Genomic DNA, 7,713 nt, shown 5'->3' on the forward strand with positions numbered 1-7,713 from the left:
CACAATGGCTTAGAGCTATTGTGGTTTGGAAAATTACTCCCTAAAAAAAACATTGATTATTGTTTTGCTTCAACTGGTTTAAGGGAAGTGATTCATTTGTTGTCGACGGAATTAATTTACATGCTAAGAAAGATTAGTATTTCAGCTAAATGGTGGTAGTTCCTTTACTTCAATAGGCCTATATTTACTGATTTATGAGCGATCTTCAAAAATCCATAAAAACAGGCAGTAGCTCTTAAACAAAACAATTTTTAATTTTTGAGGACCCGATGTTAGCCTCGGAAAGGTTTCACACATCATATATTAAAAATTTAAACAATTTGGATAAATGAAGCATATGAATAAATTCATTTATCGACATGGATGTTTTCTAAAATTTGCCAAATTTGAAGCGCGCCCTTTTCAATTCACTGTTATGCTTGCATGCACAGTGTAGCAGAATTATTGTGCAGCCACTGTGACATACCTAATACTATCTACTGAAGATAGCACATAGTTTGTTTTGTATTTCACATATGCTATCTATTGAAGATAACACTTGGATCGGTTTGTATGCCATATAGGTGCTGTCTGCTAAAGAGCACTTTGATTGTTTTGTATTCATGTGCTATCTTCAGTAGATATGAGGGCAATTGATAAGTTTGTGACCTAAGGTAGAAGATGAGCTATACAGTTGTTAACTGATATTCTTTGCAGTTCACTGAATGATTACACAGAAAGTTTGAAGTAATTTTTTTTTTTTCTAGTTTTTCTGTTAGAGACAATTGAACCTTGACAGTCAGCAGTTTCTAAGAATTGTCAATTTAGACCCTGTGGGGATGGTGGCTGGCTTTCCTGGGCAGGGATTGTATTCCAGTCTCTCCTTTCCACGTTTGAACTCGACAGCCCACTTCATGCTGTACGAAGAGGAACCTCCGAGTGTGGTCACTACGACTTAGTGGACCTGCTTGGGTGTTAAGCCCTTGAGATCAAGGTAGTGGATGACAATGTGGATTCCCCCAGTTTTTTCCTTCAATTTTCATGTTTTTCTTGTTTTTCAATTCTCAGAAACCGCTGTCAATGGCCCATGGTTCAGCTATGGTGCGGTAACTGCTCTAGTTACTCCATATCTCAATTTCAAATTTGCCGTGTTTGGCCTCCATGGACCAGATCATATCACAATTTAAGATGTTCTATAGTGTGCCTTTAAGTGGCCAAGCAGGTTTGCCTGCCTTTTTACAGGTCTGCTGATATTTTTTACTGGATGAATTAAATATAACAATAATATATTTGGGGAATTTTTTTTTAAAATTCAATATTACTGTAGTGGCGTATGTGTGTATGTGTGTATGTATGTCATTATGTACATAGAAAACCGGACTTACACATCCTTCATGAACAATTGAAAAAGGCATATATAGTTGAATTTCAAAGCCATTGCTAAGTATTTGAGCATCAGTGCTGCCATTGGCTCAAAATTTGTGTGGCAAATGCATGTCTGTGCCAGTGGCGTAGTGTGTGCCATCACATTGGGGGGGCACCGACCATGATTGGTGGGGCACGGATCTGATTAGGGGTACAAGTCGTCTTTCTGCAATTTTCCTATGGGATTTTAAAAATTTCAGATTGATTGGGGGGACATGTGCCCCTATAACGCTACACCACTGGTCTGTGCACAGAGCTAGTTTTCGCTCTTCTGGTTGCCATTTGCTTGGCTATGGGTTTTGCTCTTTGCCATGGTTTGGATTTTTGCTTTTCATGTGCTTTCCATGGTTTCTCACTTTTTGCTTGTAATTAGATTTTGAATTTGCTGCCTGCTCTGCGAGCTTTATGTGGTGTTCTGTATTTTGCATACAGTGTGGTCCAAAAAGCACTTTACCCACTTTGAAAGCTTAATTTCTCAGAATTCAGAGCAGTCATTCCCAATATTGTTACATATTTTAAATATATATCTGTCTAAAAATGGGTCGAAAATCACTTTGTCCACACGCAATAAATCAATGGGATGTACCCAATTACTATCCGCATTGCATTAGGGCTAATGGGTAAACACCCTCGGCTTGTCATTCAAAAGTAATAAATGTTTTATATGCATGAATAAATTACAATCCAAGATGTTAATCCTTACTATTCATGCTAGATACAATAATGTACACGAACTTCAATTCCGTGATTGACAAAGAAATATGAAATTAAAAAATCAATCACAATACTCTGAAAAAGATTTTCATAAAATATGCAAAAACAATTTGAAACGCCATGCGAGGCAAACTGTTGCGTATTATCAGTGGCGTACCGTGGCCGCCCTTTCCCCGGGGGGCTGAAGAAAAGCCCCTTCCTCAACAGCCCGAAAAGGTTGCCCCAATTTTTTTACGGTCGTTTGAAAAAGTGAAGAGCCAAAAAAAAAAAAAAAAAGGATTTATAGGCGCTACCTTCAAAAGCAACACATTTTGATGTATAGTACAATTTTTTCACATTTTCCACCTTTTTTCTTTACTAATTCTTTTTGCCGCCTTTCTTCTGCCTCCACCCCTCTTTTGCCGCCTTCTTCCCCGGGAGCTGGCCTCCAAACCCCACCTTGGTCTGGGGCGACTCTTTTGCAGCCCTTCTTCCCACCGTCCGCTTCGATTTTGCCGCCCTGCTTTGACCCCGGGGCTATTGCCCCAAAGCCCCCCAAAAAAAAAAAAATATGCATGATTATATAGCTTGAGTATGGAGTATTAGGCAGTAGTTCGCCAGTTCTATTACGTCCACTCAGTCCTTCACATCTATTCAACATAATAATAGTTACTAATAGTCATGTACTTCTTATGATAGGTTTGGGTGGGATTCTGACAAGTCAAAAAATATATCTGTTATTAAGTATACTTCTGCCAAAAATCATGTCTTGTATTGTAAATTGCCATATCTTGACACCTTGAAAGCCCGTCTAGAAATCCACAGTCACAATATGCAATCAAATTGTGAGGATTAATATCTTGGATTATAAAAATTAAGCTCATGCATGTAAAATTTTGAATGACAAGCGGAGGTTGTTTACCAATATGCATGCCTAGTGTATCCCTGTTGGTAATCGGATACATCCCATTGAATTTCGTGTGGACAAGGTGATTTTCGACCCTCTGACATAAAACTGCTGCCATTTTGTTACTTTGGCTTCTTTTTCTCATTTTTCCACATATTCTTAGAAAGCTATATTTTTAAGATATGTAACATTTTTGAGAATAGCTGCTCAAAACTCGAAAACTGAACCTTTCAAATTGGGTAAAGTTTTTTTGGACCACCCTGTATAATTGCACTTATCAAATAAAATACTTGAAATATGTATGTATATATGTTCTAATGTGTTTCCTCATGTAAATTATAGTTACTAAATATGTACTTATTTTTTTACACATGATTAGGCTACTTGTTACAAAGCCTAATGTTTACAAAATAAGGAAAGGAAATAAATAAAGTATGAAGAGATTTGCTTATTTTGGGTTTTGATGATGATGATGATGATGATAAAACATTAGTCTGAAGCTGAAATTATGAAGATGATGTTTTGACAAAGTCAAATTCTTATCATCTAATAGCATTTCAGTATTTCAGCTTGATTTTAATGTGCCTTGAATATAAAGTAGATCAAAGCAAAAGAATGTGTCCAGTGCTTTATTTCATTAACCATAATTATATTTATTAGTTCTGAAGACCTCCATTTTTGAGTTCTTGGGACGTTTTAGTTCCCAAAACCCTACTTTTTGTGATCAGTTCCTTAGACAAGCAGCGACTTGCTCAGGGTGTATCAAAATGATTGGTACCCGTCAGTTTTCAGGGATTATGGACAGGACTGCGCAACACAATGCAACATAGATGTACCTAATTTGTGGACAAATAATGTGAGCGATAATAAACTACAAATTAAGGCCATTTTACTGTGATCCAATTTGGGAGATGCAGGCTTGTCAATAAACATGAAAACGTATGGGTACCAATCATTTTGATACAGCCTGTATGATCCTCCCATCAAAGCTTATCAATGTGTGCATCCAACTAACACATGGATCAAACACGAACTTTTTACACATAAAATCCATACGTTGGACCATTTTTAGCAGTGAAGCCAGCTCAAGCAGTACCTGTGTCCTTCAGTTCATTCATAACAAACGCTTGGAAAATACTGCACAAATTTTGAGATGTTTTTGATATCCCAGTTTGTAAATGTTAATGGTTTTGATATATTACGAGCGCAGCGAGCAGGAAATTTTGCATGTTTAAAGGTTTCCATACTATTTTCATAAGCTTTTTATTCAAATGGCACCCATAAGTGTGTTCCATATATTATTACATACTAGAAAACAAACCTAGCTGGGGCATGTTGGTGTTTTGGAGGTATCTGATCCCAGCAAAATGTTCCAAAAATGTTCCCCTGGTCATGAGGTTTGTTGTCACCGAGTTTGAGCCATGGGCTCCATACAGATCTCCTGAAAATGCAATTCTAAGATTTGCCCCCAGATGACCTTTGATCTGACTCCTGCAAAATGTTCCAAAATGTACCCCTGGTCATGAGGTTTGTTGTCACCGAGTTTGAGCCCTACCTGACCCTTAACCTTGGGTTGACATTTGCAGTTTCATACTCCCAGAAGTCGAGGGATTATTTTGAGCAAGTTACAGCCTGATCGAGCAACTTGAATTTTGTCCTGACCTTTGACCTTGGATGACCTTTGCGGTTTCATACTCCCCAAGTGTCAGGGATCATTTTCAGCAAGTTAGCAGCCCAATTACCTCAGATGACCTTTGCGGTTTCATACTCCCCAAGTGTCAGGTATCAATTTTCTCAAGTTACAGCCCAATCGGAGCAGACCTAATATTTGACCTTGGATACTCCCCAAGTGTCAGGGATCATTTTCCCGAGTTAAGGCTGATAGGAGCTACTTTAAATTCGACCTGACATTTGACCTCAGATGACCTTTGCAGTTTCCCCAAGTCTTGGGTTCATTTTACCTGAGTTACAGGCCAATCGAAGCAACTATAAATTTAACCTGACCTTTGACCTCGGATGATCTTTGCAGTTCCCGAGTTACAGCCCAATCTGAACTTTAAATTTCATTTGACTTGGACAACCTAACAAATGCAAACTTGCTCTGGCTTGGACCAAGTCGCACCTAACCACCAAGTTGGAGGGAAGTTTTTCAGGAATTTCCAAAAATAGGGTCGGTATTCTTTCGGCACATTTTCTTATTTCCAAAATTAGGGTTGGTCGGTTGAGGGCACTAATCTGATTATGTGCCCAAGAATAAGAGAGTAGCTAGGGCATACATGTGTTTGTTCTTCTGGATTTTTCCTGAGTTCATAATTTTTAATGGCAAAAATTTACACAATTGTTCTGCTTGATTTTCAGCCCATTTTGGGGTAATTTAGCCCAATTTCACACTGTTTTTCAAAATTTTCTATCAGGATATTTCACAAGCTATCAATCACACCCACAGTAGTAATATTATGGCAAACATAGCACGTTGGTCTATTTAGAAAAAGTAAGGATGAATATAGGCTATATTTCTTATTTAAATCATTGAATTTGAAAGACATGACCTCTAAATGAGTACTCATATCCCATATGCATGTTCATAGGACAATCAAGTTACTTTATTACCGGTATATAATGTAGAGTAAAATACAGACAATGATCTTATTTAGACCTTACAAGAAGTGAATAGGCCTACTTGCTTAGGCCCAGTATCCATAGGCTGTTCCCTTGTGGAGTGTGCCCTTGTTCCGTGTTCACTTGTTCCCATGTAACCTGCCACACAGACAACGAACCTTCAACGAAAGTTCAAAAATTTTGATATTTTTGGGCCAAAATTTCAGTCCAAAGTAAACAGTATTTTAAAGGTGGGTAACCTGATTGAAAATCTCATCCTCCACTTTACCTCATCAAAATGCTAATTTTGGTATGAGATGAAAGCTCATATTTTTCTCATAGACATTGAAATTTAACATTCAAATTGTATATCCAAATTGGTGCTGATTAGTCCAACTAATCCATCAGCAGTTTTTAATGATGTCTATCTTCGAAATCCAGCAGTTGGAACTTCTAATTTCAATATTTCTGAGAAAAATAGGGCCTTTACTTGAAATAAATACAATGGAAACTCATTAACACGAAGTTGTGCGGAATTCAAATTTTACTTCTTGTTATCAAGAGTTCGTGTTATCCAGTTCTAATAACATGTGAAATGTATGCTTGGGAATGTAAAACATACTTCTTGTTATCAGGAACTTCTTGTTAAGAGGGTTTGTGTTAACGAGTTGCCACTGTATATTACATTATATTACATTAATAAAAACACTGTAGACTACCAGTATCACACTGTATAAATGTTGGTAATTCCATTTTAGTCACATTTACAAAAAACATTTACATTTTCTTTTTGCATGAGTGCTTGAAAGGGATGACATTTTATGTTATACGCAAGTTTTAAATAATTTGATTTTTTTTTTATTTCAGGTCACCTTCCTTTAATAATCATTTTCTACTTTAAGGTACTACACCCTGCCCAATTTTGCCTATTTTTGCATTTTCTCAAAAATTATAGCGCATTGGTGATAAGTAAGATATGTTTATTATAGGGGCAAGGACTATAACTACTGCACTGGAAATTTTATTTCAGCACAGACAACAGTTATGGAGTTACAGTCAAAAATGAGGGAAAACCAATATTTGATCAATAAATCAATAACTACTTGCCTTGAGTTGCTGAATTTTCAGTGCAGTAGTTGTAGTCCTTGTCCCTATAATATACATATCTTACTTGTCACCAATGCGCTATAATTTTTGAGAAAAATGTAAAATATGCTCAAAATTGGCCAGGCGTGTAGTACCCCCTTAACAAAAAAGGAAATTTTGATGGTTGTCCCTTAATCTACTTTGAACTTTCATCCAAACTTTAACCATGGGTTTCACTGCTCCTTGTAAACAGACTCAATGCAGCACTCATAACTCATCTAGACCAGATGTGAAACAGACTCAACGCAGCACTCATAACTCATCTAGACCAGACGTGAAAAACCCCTGCGTATTTTAACTCTCCATGTAAAAGCAGCTTTATACATTTCAAACATCAGTGTTCAATTTGGTAGCTTAACCCTAACCCGCCAGGGGCTTTTTGACAACGGGAAGGGAAAGAAGGAAGATATAAAGAGAGAAAAGAAAGAAAGAATTTGTTTGCTCTGGGTGGGATTCGAACCCGAGACCCCCTCGCATGCCAATCACTGGGTCGGCGACACTTTGCCATGGGTCTTGGGCTTCGCTGGCCAGCAAAACCGTGCCTATCATCACACCACATGGGATGCATGCACAAACAGCGCATATATCAAGTAGTATTCTGTAGTACGCAGGCGTGTTAGGGTTAAGCAAAGGGCGGAGGGGGGGCCTGGCTACCAGGGTTTTTTACCAGCTCATAGAGTCATGCAGTTAATTACTAAAAGTCTGCAAAAAATTTGCACGTAAATGTGGAAATGCAGACAAAACAATTAAACATGGCCCTCCTCTTCCTCGTTAGCTAGTTATTGTTTTAATATTATGAAGAAATCCATACAAGGTGTATCAAAATGATTGGGACCCATCAGATTGTTAGTCTAATCAAATACCTGCTTCTTCCACATTCAGCATTAGAGCCTCTTGAAATTACTACAATTTATTGTTTAATGACACAAATCTACAAACAAGGTACATGTAGATGTAATGATGCA

The sequence above is a fragment of the Amphiura filiformis genome, unplaced genomic scaffold (genome assembly GCF_039555335.1).
Source record: "Amphiura filiformis unplaced genomic scaffold, Afil_fr2py scaffold_25, whole genome shotgun sequence".
NCBI lineage: Eukaryota > Metazoa > Echinodermata > Ophiuroidea > Amphilepidida > Amphiuridae > Amphiura > Amphiura filiformis.